Source organism: Zonotrichia albicollis, chromosome Z (assembly GCF_047830755.1).
Source record: "Zonotrichia albicollis isolate bZonAlb1 chromosome Z, bZonAlb1.hap1, whole genome shotgun sequence".
Taxonomy (NCBI): Eukaryota; Metazoa; Chordata; class Aves; order Passeriformes; family Passerellidae; genus Zonotrichia; species Zonotrichia albicollis.
This window is the reverse complement of record NC_133860.1, coordinates 48647100-48661893: the sequence shown is the minus strand read 5'-3', so window position 1 is coordinate 48661893 and position 14794 is coordinate 48647100. Positions and strand designations below refer to the sequence as shown.

Below are 14794 nucleotides of genomic sequence, written 5' to 3'. Positions count from 1 at the left end.
TAGGTTGTAAGATACAGTTGTAATTGTCGTCCTGTAAGCAGGGTAGCTCTATAGTCTGAGATGTGAGAAGGGAGATGGACCACAGCATTGCCTTTTTCATTGAAGTCGAAGCATTGTGTCACAAGGTAAAAGGCAATCGATTACATGATACCTATGTTTAGTTAGGGATATCAGTTCTGTCACAGCATGATCTGTACTCAGCAAATTTCAAATTTGGCCCTTTAAGAGTTTTATAATTTAAAACATGTCTAAGAATTTATCTCAAAAATCCACATAGAAGTATTGATTGATCAATAGTCCATTGATCAAAAACTATAAATATAGATTGATCAATATCTCATTGATCAACAACTATGTTGTATGCAACTAAGTGAAATGAGGTCTAGAAATAATAAAACTTAGTACTAAATTAGGCCCTTAAAGCGAGAAAGAAAACTATTCATTGATGGAAAAATGCTAAGATAGTTTCTTGGTATGTAATATTCAGAAGGTAGGTTTTTTTTGTTTTGTTGGTTTGCTTTACTACATGCAGATTTTTGATATTGATTTCATATAGGACAATAGGTTCTTTTTCATTTCGTTGGAGAAAATAATTTGCATTTGGCGATGAGAAAATTCAGAAATTACAGAAAAATTAGGCATCTTGAAATTTATTATTATTTTTGCTTTGCTGAGATCAGTGGTGAAAATATATTTGATAGCTTTCAAAATAGAATAGAGGGGACATTCTACAACTCCTTTGTGATGTTAAACATATGTGAGACACAGACGGAGAATAATCAGTTTTCAGAACTTAAACGATTTTGTCCCCAAATAATTGGTGAGGGGTGGTGGCATTTACATGGGGTTTTTTTTTTGTAGATTTCTTTTTTTTTTACTAAAAAATTGATTAAAAAATGAGGAAAACATATACCCACATCAAAATTTGGGGAGTTTAAGCACTTTTTTGTGTTTAAAGTTATTTTCTTCAGTTAAGATCAGCTGAATTATATTGTCTTAGCTTGCTTTGGTTTGTCTTGCCTTTTTCTCACTCCCCCAGTCCCTGTGTAATGTAAACATTATAATAAATCAAAACCTTACAGTTACTTTGCATTTTCACTAGAAGATACGGAACAGCTTAACATTTGATTTTTAACTCAAAACAGAACTGCCTCTTCATGGAACAATACATGATGCTGTTTTCTGTTTGAGCAACTGAGAACTCAAAATACAAACACATACACACACACAAATACACACACACAAATACCCACACACTTTTATCCTCCTGGTTGCTGGTAGCCTAGTAGACTAAACATGTCTAATGAAATGTGTGAAAGTTTGAAATCTATATTAACATTTAGATATTCACCCTTATTTAATACTATCTTTTTGTACTTAGACAAAAATATTTGAATTTCAGGTGCTTATTTCATAAATTGGGTAGAAAAAGGAAGTTTTTTCTAGACAAGTGACATGAGTAGCATAAATCTACAGTGACTATTTGTGTTGGGCTAGTACAGAAAAAGGAAAATATAAATTTACAGGGATTCTTTTATCCTTTAAGCATAGAATTAATTTTCTCTCGGTTTATAAAAGCATTAAATTCCAGGCCCTCCTTTCAAGTAATGAATATTTTACCCAGAGCTCTCCCTGAGAGGGAGAGAAACAGCTTTTCAACCAGCTGGTGCAGGGTTATATTTGGCATATGGAGCCTGGATTCAGTTATTGACTTAGAAGCCCATAAATACCCCCTTAACAACAGGGCTGTGTGTAATACACATCGTTGGGGAACTCCTTAATGCAGATTTCTAAGGTATCAGCCTGCTTGTCTATGAACACAATATACAACAAAGCAAAAGATTTGAATTTAGATCAGGTTGATAAAATACTAGGGCTGGTGGAAGCTGGGGAGTCTTCAGTAACAAAATAAACTCTGGGAATTTGTTTAATGAAAAAGAAAGCAAAAACCTTTTCACTAGTCATTAGAACTGTTTGCAATGTGGTTTGCCCAGAAAACTAGTAATAGCTGATGAATACATAGTATTAAGGAATGACAGAGGCTTTATGCTAGTCATATATACAGTACAAGCAGCAGCAACAAAAGTTTTTGAAGACTCTTTCCTTTACAGCCTCAAGTTTTAGCATAATTTGGTTTCAACTAAATGTTTTAATTTTTTTTCTTAATGAGGTAATTAAAAAAATTGTTTAGGGTTACTAATTTCATTCTCCTTGTTAAAATTTCTTTAAAAAATACTTTAAAATACATTTTATAAATTCATCTTCCATTTGCCTGAAAAAAAAAATAAAAGGTCTGTATATGCTGAATAGTTCAATGCATGTATTGCAAAGGCATGTAACAGCTGGGATCTATCACTGCCAAGCAATAATTAAACAAAGTTGGCAACAGAACTCTGGGAAAAATTTTGTATGCTAAACAGAACCATATATCTTCTGTAGGAAAGTTTTTGTGGGTGTGTAAAAAATACATTCAGATGACTTTCTCTTTTTTGTTTTTAATTTTTTTAATTATTTGATCCAATCGGATACCAGGAATAAAGACATTTTCAATCAATTTAAAATGGAGAGGTGTGGTGGTTTAGTGCTGGCCAAACACCAGTGCACCTACTAGAATATACTTACTCATTTCTTCTTGTGAGATAGGATTAGGAAGGCAAAGCAGGTTCAAAACTTTAAAAGAACAGAAAGAACTTTGTTTATAGTAAGTACAAAAAAGAAAGAAAAATAAGGATCAGAATAAAATTTTTAGAGCACTTCTCCTCCTTGCACAATCTTTTCTTTCCCATTCACAAGTTACAGAAACAATTCAGTCAGTTTTCTAGAGCACTTCTAGAATTGTCTTCCTGCAGTTCACTTAGGGAAATGAGTCCTTCTAGTACATTCATGGAGACTTCTCTACAAGAAAACAGTTATTGTGTGGCTTTTAATTTCTGCAAATAGCGGACACCTGAAAAAATCTGTAATCATGAAGTCCCTCCTATTTTTCACTTTTTCTCACAGCTGCGTTTATAGGACATGTCAATTTATGGGGTACTATTTTAAAGATGTTCGAGAGCAAAGGTTCTCTTTATTTATCTCTGAAACCAACTTAGGAACAGAAGTCTTCTTTTTCTCTCCCTGGGGGCACAGGATCTAAAAGATCACTCTTCTCTCCTTCTCTGTTCAAACTTCTTATGGGATCACAGTTACTTCATTTGCTTACTTTAGCATGGAGGCCTTTGCTAGATATATATACAATTTCAACAAGTCATCTCCCCATACTTTCAATGGGTTACAGGGAAAAAGAGAGTCTGATGTATCAACTGCATCCTTCTCCATAGCTTTGCAACCGGATTTCAGCCCCAAGATCAAGGCATCTCCTCATTCCTCTCACATCTGGGACTTGACTCTTTCTTCACTGACCTTGGCGTCTTTACGCTGTTTCTCTAAATGTTTTCACTTTATCCTTTTCTCTCAGCCGAGGGAGGACTGAAGCATTGGAAGAGTTAATATCTTGCCCAGGGGCTGCAGATGGTCACAGGACCGAAGCCGGGCTGGGTAGCCTGTGGCCTGGGCTGTTTTATGATGGAAGTTCCTGCAGTGTCTGTGCTGGGGTGGCGGCAGGATCAGCCGCGCTGGGGGGAGGGCCAGGATTCCAGCAGCCAGGCTCGGACACAGCAACCAGCATGGCCAGGGCCGATGGCTTTTCCTCCCTCCCGTCCCGTGTTGTGGGTGAATCTCAGCGGTGGCAGAATCCTGTCTGAGCCGGTCCGGCCTGGGCTGCTTTTTGCACGGGCTGCAGAGCCGCCTCTGGGTTTTTTGGCGGCTTCGCTGGGGGAGCAGGGGGAGTAGCATGGATCCCAGCAGCCAGGCTTGGACTTCGTGGCCGGTGGCCTCCCCTGCCCCTGCACCGCAGCTGCTGCGGCCTGGCCGGCCCCGGCTCCGCGGCCTCCCCTTGCCCTGCCCGGCGGCCATGGAGCCGGGCCTCACCCGGCCCAGCCCGGCCGACACAGGGGCTGGGCCAGCCTTGTGAACTCTTTGCCAACCAGAAAAGAAAAAGAGATTTCCCGGGATTTATAATTTTTTTTTTTTTTTTTTTTTCACAGAGTTGTATCAGCTTTTTCAGTGGTTTAACAGATTGTCTATTCTCAAAGCTTAATTACTGATTTTTTTTTTTTTTTTTTTTTTTTTGTCAGACACGGAGAAGCTGCTAGCAGCTTCTCTTTGCATGACTTCTGTGATGCAAAACCAGTACAAGAGGTTAAGTCTGAAAGCAATCAAAATCAGAAAAGTTAGTAAAATAACCAAATTCCCCAAAATTTACCTTATGCAGAGAATTAGAACAAAACAGGACTTCTTAAGACTATTCATAATAAATAAATTTTGCTTAATTTCTAAGCTGACTAAAGGGTTGTGTAAATTTTATAATAGGTTTTTTTAAAGGAAATATTGTAGACTGATTTTGTATTTTGAAATATTGTAGACTAAGTGTACACATAAAATTTAGTATTTTAATCTAAATTCTAACTCTTAAGTGTGATGTACCTTGAGTCAGGCAAAACAAACTGTCATGGTAATCATGGTAATTATTTAAGAAAGCTTATTTTTATACTCTAAGCATTTATTTTCCATGGCCTTTGATAGAACCCTTCACATTATGAAAATCAGGCATTCATGATTTATTGTCAGGGATTCATTAAACACACAATTATCTCCACATTTAGAAACCCTGAAAGGAACACAGAAGTTACTTACATGCAACAAATATTTACAAGAAAATGAAAAAACATTTTGTTGTCATGTGGGAGAAGGAAATGAAACTTTCTGGAGACCTTGCTGTAAATTTGGTCATATCTGGTAACTATATATCTCTAGTAACTATGAATCTTATTGATGTTACTTGGGACCACAGGGCTGGGCTCACTACATCAGTTCACCAGTCTCTGTCAAGGGTTGTTGCACTTCAATGGTATGAACCAAGATACTTGAGAAGAACTCAGAATTTATGATACCGAGATTTTATTACTCAATTAATTGTTATTGGTAATGGATAAAGCTGTTCTGGAGTTATGCTCACTCTTTTGGGAAAGAACTTAAGGATAGTTGTGATGATATCCTATGTTCTATCATGCAAATTTTAGCCCTTTAGGTTAGCCAACCTGTCTAGAATATTTATTAGGTATGAGCCAAAATGTCTCTTCCTTTAGTCAGAGACATTACACAGCGCCTATACCTGTGAGTAAGCTGAAAGCTCTCCATGCTCTGATTGTCAAATTATCTATCCATATGCATAGTGGTAATCATTTTATATCAGTATGTCTTTTTTATTTAATTACAGCTGAGTAACTGGAACCCCTGGAATATTTACAGCAGTGATTTCGTACTGTGAGTCTCTTATTTCCTTTCATTCTTTCCTTTACTGCTGATCACTTAGTCCTTCACCCAGTATGAGCTGCATCCACTCTTACTAACTCTTGCCAATTGTCATAAAACACACTTGCCATAATTAGGTCCAAGTAGCATGGAGGATTAATTTTTCAGCAATCTTCTCTTATTGCCACAATATAATAGGGAAAAGTGGATAATAAGCTAGTGTAATGCCATTTGAACTTAGAACACTGGCAAGATTACCAGAAAACTTTCACATTTCCAGGCTATTAACATAGAAGTTTTGAGACTGGATGTGGTAAAGGACAAACTTTGTCAACTGTAGTGGCTGTATATCTCAATATTGGAGCTTGGAATACAGCTTGAAAGTTTTGCAGCCAGCTGTGTTCTGTAAATGCATCACAGTAAAGTATCACAGTCTGTAAAGTATTGTATTTAAAGCTTCTATCTGCCACTAAGTATAAAAATGTTTCCTCGGGAAATGTAGCTGGTTATTATTGTGGGAATACAGCGGTCACTGAGGTGACATTATGTAGGAGCTTTTCAATGCAGATCAATACTGGCAATTCATTTGGATCCATATGAGATTTCCAGTGTTAGTCCATTAATGTTGAAAAAGAGTAATAGAAGACAGGATGTGGAAACAGAAGCAAAAGGAAGACAATGATAAAAGCAAATTAACTGCTTCATATTAAAATGGAAAGGGAGAAGGAGGAGGCAGACCAGTTTACAATGTAAAATTTACTCATACGCATGGTAGGTTACCACAGAATGATCTTGATCTTGAAACAGAAAGTGTGTACTGAGTTGTCTGATATGACAATGATTCTGGGTGAGAACCTTAAAGCAATTATGACTACGATTTTGGCATACACACAAGTGAAGCAGCTAGAGATCATTTTGAAACAAAAATGTGAAATGGAAAAAAAAAGTCTCCTCTTCTGCAGCAAGATATACCCATAGACCTTTTGACTATATAGAAAATACATGTGGTCATCTTTCATGTTGTTGTACGTTAATTTCAGCCAGCATTACTGGAAACAGATGTAGGAATTATCTATAGTACAAAAGACACAAAAGTACCAGCACTGGGAACTAAAAGCAAAAGCATGCCATTATTTTTCTTGAAATCCCTGGATTCTTTCTGTTAGCTAAGACAACTTCATTATAGGCAGACGACTCATATTTAATAGTTTTCACAATTCTCATAAAATTTTTGGGTTATGTCTTGCTCACCTTTCTACTGCCCAAATATTTGTGAACCTAACTAAATATAAAACTTATAAATACAGAGACACCATAAGGATCTCAAAAAGATTAAGAAAATAGGATGCTTCAGTACGTTTTAACTTAGACTGGTTATTAAAATTCAATAATTACTTACACAGTTGTTTATATCTAGGAGTTAATAGCATTTAAAATGATCCCCCAAATAAGCAGCGTAGTAAGGATGGAGTGGCAATGGAAGATCATTGATACCGAAATTGACCAGATGGAAACTTTCTAACAAAGTTTTGAGTATTAGAAAGCAGGCATTCATTATTACAGTGTGCTGGTCACTCGGAAGGTCCTTCCTCTAATCAAGTGTGCCAAGTGTTAGGAAAACAGCTTTTATCATACACAGTGATTACATATTCACTATCTATCTTTGCTTACTTGATGCATATATACCAGTTTATTTTACATGGTCATACCCCTTGTTGGAAATCCTTGTATGGTTCTTTGGGGGTCTTCTTGGTGGTCTTCAACATTCTTTGTCTTTTTTAGGTGGTTGTTCCTTGACCCCTCTTTTGAATAAGTGTAATATTGTTGTTTTACATCATTTGTGCCTTGTCAGTCTTGCAGAGCTGAGCTGGTATCCTGCTTGCATTTTTCATTGCTTCCTTTTTGTCAGCCTCATCTGCTCCTCTAAGGCTATATTGTTCTTTTTCTCACGATAAGAATAAAGAAAATTATTATCATGTTCTACTATCTTCATTACATAGACCTCTTGCTAAGGAGAAACTGAATTTCTCTTTAGCATGTGACATTGCAAAGTATTCATCACTTCTTACAACTTCTGATTTTTGGAGAACTTAAAGCAATTATAAACCATTTAGTTAATCCATTAATATAATGAAGTGTTAATTGATGAAAACAATGAAGTTTAATTTCATTTGTTAAATCAGTTATGGAAGATGAGAGAGTTATATAAAGCTGGAAGGTGAAAACCATGATAGGAAGTTGGGACTACTGTTAAAAAAAAAAAAATAGAATTGCACCCCTTTCTCTTGAACTGATCTTATTTACATCACTATCAAAGGAATATTTACATTAATTTTGACAGAAGAGAAATAATTTAAAAATATATCTTTGATCAATTCATTGAATTCTTGATTTCATCCAGAACTGGTTAGTAATAAATCAGAAAAAACAGAATTGCATTTTCACTCCAAGTGCAAATAATCTCTGGATGGGTTCAGAATTAGTGTTTTAACAGCATTGCTACATTAAATACCCATGTCTTTGTTTTAAGACACATTATGCTTAGTAGTAATTGGAAGAAAAATATGTAGAAATGTGGAAATCAGAGCAATTAAAGTGACTCCTGGTCACTTTAGTCTCCTTGCTATTTTTTCAAGGGTTATTTCAGCTGATGAGAGGATTATAGCACTCCTACTGCTTCGTAAGCTGTTTTGAACACACACCTTGAAGTAGCCAACCTAATTGTAGGACTTTGACTCTGATAAAATCCAATTGAATGCAAATTATTTTGGATGCACAGTTTTGTGATCATAGAAACTTCTGTTTTGTGAATTCTTGCAGTGAGACGTTACCTTGTCTGTGAAGTGCCTAAGTCATGGAGCAACTTTAAAAATAAAAGCAACCCAAAACAAAAGCTCAACAGCCCTGCAGAGTGTAGAGTGTTCTAGTCACAGTACAGTGGACTCTTGTCTATATTTCTTTGCTTTCAAGAACTATGAAGCACAAAGTAGTGACAGTAGTCACTTTCCATCTTGTTAGTGTAACTCACCATTGCCTGACAGAGCAGCGGCACTTCCTCCTGTAATGAGCTGTTGGTAGGGATGCTTTGCCGTGCTGCGGTGGTACATAGGATTGACATTGACTGTGCCTCCCCTGTATGGCATCTGAGGAAAGCTATATGGGAAAGCATGAAAGAACCTTTTCTGTAAGATAACAAAAACTCTCTAACACATAGGAGATGTTTAAAACAAGATCAGCACTCTGCAGAAGTAGCAGCTTAAAAAATATATTTTTGACTACATACAACTTAAAATATTTTAAATATCTAGTGAATTTTTTGGAGCAATGCAAAATATTAAGGTAGAAAAATCTATAGTGTCAAGGTAAATAAAGGATATGTGAATTATTAGGTCCGAGTATATAAAACCAGCTTTGATTTTTATTCAAAGTGTTTGCAAAAGAAAAAAATTGAGGTTTTTTCCCGTTGAAAGAGATTTTTCTTTTTAACTCTTCCATGGTTTTGGAAGAGTTTTATTATTTTTCACTCCATTAAGCCACTAAATAACACCTTCATACTTATACTTATCCTGATTTAGGGCAAATTTGAGAGGAAACCTCCAAATGAGGTCCCTCCCTCCCAGTTCAAGAAAAGACTTCCTTGGAGAAAAGTGGAAAAAAAATGTTTATTTAACAAGCAGAGTAATTGTGACTATAAAAAAATGAATAATATTAAACAATAAAACCTCTTGCTGTTCTGAAGACATGGTGAATTCAGAAGGTCCTTTTTGTGGGCTGTAGCTCAGCTTGCTCAGTCTGTTATCAGACCCTGCTGGAAAAGGCTGTGTCCCAGACCCTGGTGGGCCACAGGCGTGAGCTCCTGACGCTTCTCTGGATTTTCAGTCCAGAGCAGGACCAATCAGTTCCAAGAAAAACTGAAAAAAAGAAAAAAAGGCCAGGGAACTTCTCCACCTCAGCTAACTAAAAAAACCTAACTAAAAAGCAAAGGAGAGATTTCTCCCACTGTCCGTCCATGCTGCAGACAACACAATCTAGGAAGTGCGTTGCAGAGTAGCGAATGCAGTTTCTGCAAACAAACTGTGCACCTTTCCCCCCCCCGCCACTTTGCTCTCAGAACCCGTCTTAAAGGTGCAGAATTTAAAATCTAGCATAAACAGAACAGATGTTTGGGGTTACAAGCATCATAAAGTCATCCTAGGACAATGCTGAAATAATAATATGGTTGTATATATGTAATTTATTACTGGAACTATAACTCACTGTTAAGACTCTAGATTGATTTGGTGTCAATTCAATACTTGAATAAGAACATTAAACATTACTTAAAATGCAGATACAAGCAATCAGATACACAGTCTATGCAATTCAATATACCTGATACCTCCTGAGGAAAACATTTTTTAAGAGGTGTCTTATTCCATAAGAGTTTAGCAAAGGGAGGTAAAATGCAGAAAAGTGAAGAAACACAAACCATAATTCTCTTGAACTATTATGTTAAATTTAGATAAATGTTTTCATTTCAAAATCACCTAAAAAACTGCAGTATCATAGGGTCATATAATATTCTGAGTCCAAACCCTGGTTATGCATGACCCCATGAGTCACACCACGTGCCTGAAAGTGTTGTCCAAAGGGCCCTTGAACTCTGTCAGCTTAGTCCGGTGAGCACTTCCTTGGGGAGCTGTTCCTTTTCCCAACCACCCTCTGGGTAGAGAACTTAAACCTCCGCAACACAACTTCAAGCCATTTCCTCGAGTCCTGTCACTGATCACCACAGAAAAGAGATCAGTGTCTATCTCTTCCTCTCACGAAAAAGTAGTGGACTACAAAGAGGTCAAATGACCTCAGCTGCTCCTTGTAAAGTTTCTTTTCTAGGCATTTCACTGCTGTCACAGCTCTTCTTTGGATGCTTTTTAAAAGTTTTATGTGCTTCCTATGTCACGATACCCAAAACTACATAGTGTTTTCCTTCTATGTTCTACTTGTCAGTTATTGTGTGTTTGTAACCTGTGGGATGTAACTGAGGGACTATATTTCCCTTAAGTAATTTACCTTGCAAATTTTTGTAAACCTGCAAAAACTCAGCCTTTACACTCCAGCATTTTGAATCACAAAGGTTTACTTTTTCTTACTTTGCTGTAAAGGACAAATAAGCCCAAAGGAGGCAAATCTACAGTGATTAGTTTTAGATTTTGGTACTCTTGGCCTTCTTTTAGAGCTATACGATGCACCAATGATTTTGCATTCTTCTCTCTAACTTGAAGTACATTGGGAATTCATGGTTAAAACCTGCAAACTTTTCTTTTTCTTTTCAGAATTAAATCGGGGGTAATTAAGTACTTATTGAATAGGCTTACATCACTTTCACAACATATATTGGCATGGAATCTAGACTTCCAATTTGTATAGGCCTTACTGGATATTGCATCTCTGCTCTGTTGTTCTAAACACTTCTTAAAGCCTCTGTTCCTCTGAAGTAGCCATGTTTTTTCAGTATGCCTTGGTGGTATCATAAAAATTCAGATACTAAATGTGCATTTCAACAGAAAAATTAGACATATCTTAAAATAAATAGTCTGTGTGAGGAAAAAATTACCATGCAAATAGAATGTAAATAAGCAGAAGGGAGAAAGGAACTCTGGTAGAGTGAGTTTATAAAATAGAAAAAGTAGGTCACAGAGAGTGAAAAGAATAGACACTGGCTTTATCTGATAAGCAATCTTATAATTTATTTAGTTTATAATTTATTTACAACCACATTCATGCATCAAAGATGGTATAGACTTGTTAAAAAATGGATGGAGAGTTGATCTGCTTGCACTCCAGAAATTGTGTTATAAGATCATTTGAATATCATAATCATAGCATTAGCTTCTCAGTTGTTATGTGTGAAGAAAGAACCTTTTTCAAAGCACTAAGTAGGGAAAAATTAGTTAAGAAGATGTGGGAAAGGGACATTCTACTGAGCTGCCATGTCCCATGGATCACTTTTTGATTCAGAGCAACATTACTGACCAGTGTCAGAGTTAAAAATTATATGAACCAGAAAATAATCAAATCTTTGGTTGACAGATGTTTGCTTCTATTCTAAGGCTGTGTTATTACGAACATATTTTAGATTTTTTCTAATGTTGTTTTATTGGACCCTAGTTCAGACAAGCAACTTTAAGCAGACACAAATCCTTTGGATGTCAAATGTACTTGATTATATGCTAACAATTAAATATATACTTAAATGTTTTTCCTGCTAGGGCTAAGGATTATGGCATCATCTGTGGTAGGAAAGATATGATATGACTGCAGATAATTCTGAAATGAAGCTCCAAATTTTAATTGTATCAGATGACTGCATTTTTTAGCTTTTAATTTTAAATTTGTCTGATTTACCTGAAGTGTTCTAATGTCCACAATGTACGCAATTGTGTCACAAGTCAAATTAAAGTCTTCTATTAAACAGTCAAGAATTTGGTTCACCAGAATGTTTTCGAAATAAAATCAGAAGGAGACCCACTTTCAGTAAAGACAGCTTGTTATAGTGGAAAAAAATTATTAAAATGCCCTACTTTTTAAATATAGAAATTGAAGATATTTGAAATATTGCTTGAATGAAATATAAGGTTCCTAAGCATATTACTGCTATTTGACTTCAATCGTAGTTACATTCCTTGTAAATAGCTTGAAAGTTACATTGCAGAGCTTGGCTGGTGAACAGGAAATAAACAATGGTACAAATAATAGTATGATGATAATAGTATGACCTTTAAAAAAAAATCAAACATTTTCTTTTGATTTTAATGTCCACTGTGCTATTTTAAAGAGAAATGGTAGCTAAGATGCAGAAAATCATATCCATTTCCTTTTTGGTGGAACCAAAGAACTGCAGTAGTAACAACCATAGCTGCTCATCAGACAAATTACTCTTCTAAACCTGGCTGCTTATCTAGAATCAGTTTGCTGTTCCTTTGTCCCTTGATTGCTATTCTCAGCATTAAGAAAAAGCAAAGAAATTAACATTATTCTTATTTGAATCCTTCCTGTAAAAGGAAGACTCAGACTGGAATACTCATATTGAGAGTGAAAAGGAGGCCATTCGGGAAAAAAACGGATGGAGAAGATGCAAGCAAACTGGCCTAGCTAAACCTGCATCCTCCCTAGTAAAGTATATTTCAGATTATTATAAAAAACTCTTTTCAGAACAGCATGGGAATTTTAAATGTAGGAATCTGATACATAAAGTGGTGATGAAATCCAGGCCAGAGCACCAGACTACTAAGCTTAGGTTTTCTTCTAAAGTGTTATTCATCAAGAAAAATCTAGCAGTTAATGTGTGGTCTGAACAGTAATAGAGTCTGACAATGTGTTAAAAACCAAACACTTATTGAGTCAGTAAGAAAGATGAGCAACAATACACCCCCCCTACAGCGATCAATGACAGGAAACAGGGGATTGTAAGTGATGCCATAGCTCTGGTGGACTGACAGGGACACTTTATGTCTGGGGTCATTTGACACCAACAGTCAATCATGCAAAAATTGCTTGTGTATAGGTAGAAGTTGCACAACCTCTTGGTTCTACCAAAAGCAGTGTGATTGAAGACTTGTCTGTACCTGGCTTGAGCACTGTGAGCAGCATCTTGTCTCTGTTGACAATGTCAGTCTGCGGACTGAGTGTCAGAAGAGCTGTGTTGGCCATCTGTCTATGCTGCTGATAAGGCACCAGGGAGGGTGTGGGAAGATGAGGTGTCACAATGTTCGATGTTATACACTGTTAATACAATATCTAGGTGTTCTTCATAGCTTCACTTAAATGGCTTATATATTTCATTGCTTATCCTCATTGAAGTTATAGGGAGATACCTGTGTAAATAGTGTTGCTGAATATCAGAGCTCTGCTTTAAAGATAAGGAATTAGAGCTAGCCATTTTACTTCAATTATTGTCTTTTTCAATTACTGATGGGTAAGGAAAATAGTTTTCGTTATGCACAGAAAGAAGACTTGCACCTGCCTTCAGGTGTTACTTATTGAAACAAAAGAGATGACATTAAGGTTACATTGCTGGGGGCTTCCTTGCTCTCAATAGCATATGCTCTGTTCTATCGACTTGTCTTCCACAAAATGCATACAAACAGAGTGGCTCTCTTTACCAAGATATCTTCATTAAAATTTCCCATTTTAAGCTAGTTTACTCCAGCAGCATACAATCACAACTCTTTAACATACATTGCTGCTGTTTCAAATGATTTCACATGGCTTATCCTTTCAGTAATTGCAAATTATCAATTAAATCTGATAGATGTTAACTTCACTCTTTTTCTCATTACTTTCTCAGACAACAGCCTACAACATTTTTCATTAAAAACAATTGGTTGGAATCTGTTTTTATGATCATCTAAGTGTCCATATTTTCAGCATAACAAATTTATTTTGTTCATGTCTTTCTCATCATAGCATAAATGTTTTACTTTTGTTTGGTATTATGTCTACTACTTCTTACTACAGGATTGTTTTTCCATGCCTTCCTATACCCTGTATATTACCATTAATGGTGTGTTAAATAATCCTTTCTAGTTTTTTTTGTTCTTCATATTGGTCAGAAGCTCCTTTAAGAGTATACATTTCTCTCAGCCCCTTTTCTCACATTTGTTCTATTTATAACAGATAAACAATTGTAATTATATATAAATAGCTGATGAAGTTAGAACAACTTGTGTAATTTAGAGAAAGATGAAATACGTAGGACCATCTCACATAAATTGCAAAATCGGTATTGGGAAAGGGTGGTAACCTTTTGAATTTTAGGTTTTTTTCTTCTCTGATAAAATATTTCAATTTTAATAGTTTAAGTGAATAAGAACCCAAAAGCATATCCTTTTAGCTTTTTCTAGCTAAACTATCTATTTCTAGTTTGTGAAAAATCTGTCCTGGCAGATGCAGATGCTTTAACTGATTGTTTGAGTTTATAATTTTAAACAAAGAATGTAAATTGTTTTATACCCAAAAATGAAATAAAGTAAGCTAAATATTTTTTCGTATTATTTAAAAGAAAAAGGCACACAGATAATCTTCTGCAAATATTGTCTCCTTTTTTAAAATAGTTGACTTTAGTCATGCATTTATTTTAGTGGTTTCCAAAAAATAACCTAAAAAATTATTTTCTTAAAGTCATCCCTCAGACACATGCATCTTATTTTTCCTCTGTATTATACTTAGAAGATTTGTTACCTTCTTCTTGTTTGATTATTTGTTATTAAGTTACATAGTTCTAAAACCACAGCATATGTACTGAATAATTGCAATAAATGGTTCCTTCTCAAATCTTGGACAGAAAAAAAGCTCTTGTATTAAAGTTCTTCATAGTTAATAATTCAGGAGTTTTTCACAATAGCGAAAATATTCTGTAATCTGCCAGAATTTACATTCAATGGATAACATCTACATAATGATT

At 35.6% G+C, this 14794-nt stretch overlaps 1 long non-coding RNA gene across 1 annotated transcript in view; it reads left to right on the top strand.

The window, feature by feature from the left end:
* LOC113459422 (uncharacterized) overlaps positions 1-14794 on the top strand; it is a 240022-nt gene that overhangs the window by 83564 nt on the left and 141664 nt on the right. Inside the window, exon 3 of the long non-coding RNA XR_012578180.1 lies at positions 5318-5364. This is a non-coding gene — a long non-coding RNA (uncharacterized LOC113459422). The remainder of the gene's footprint in view (positions 1-5317; positions 5365-14794) is intronic.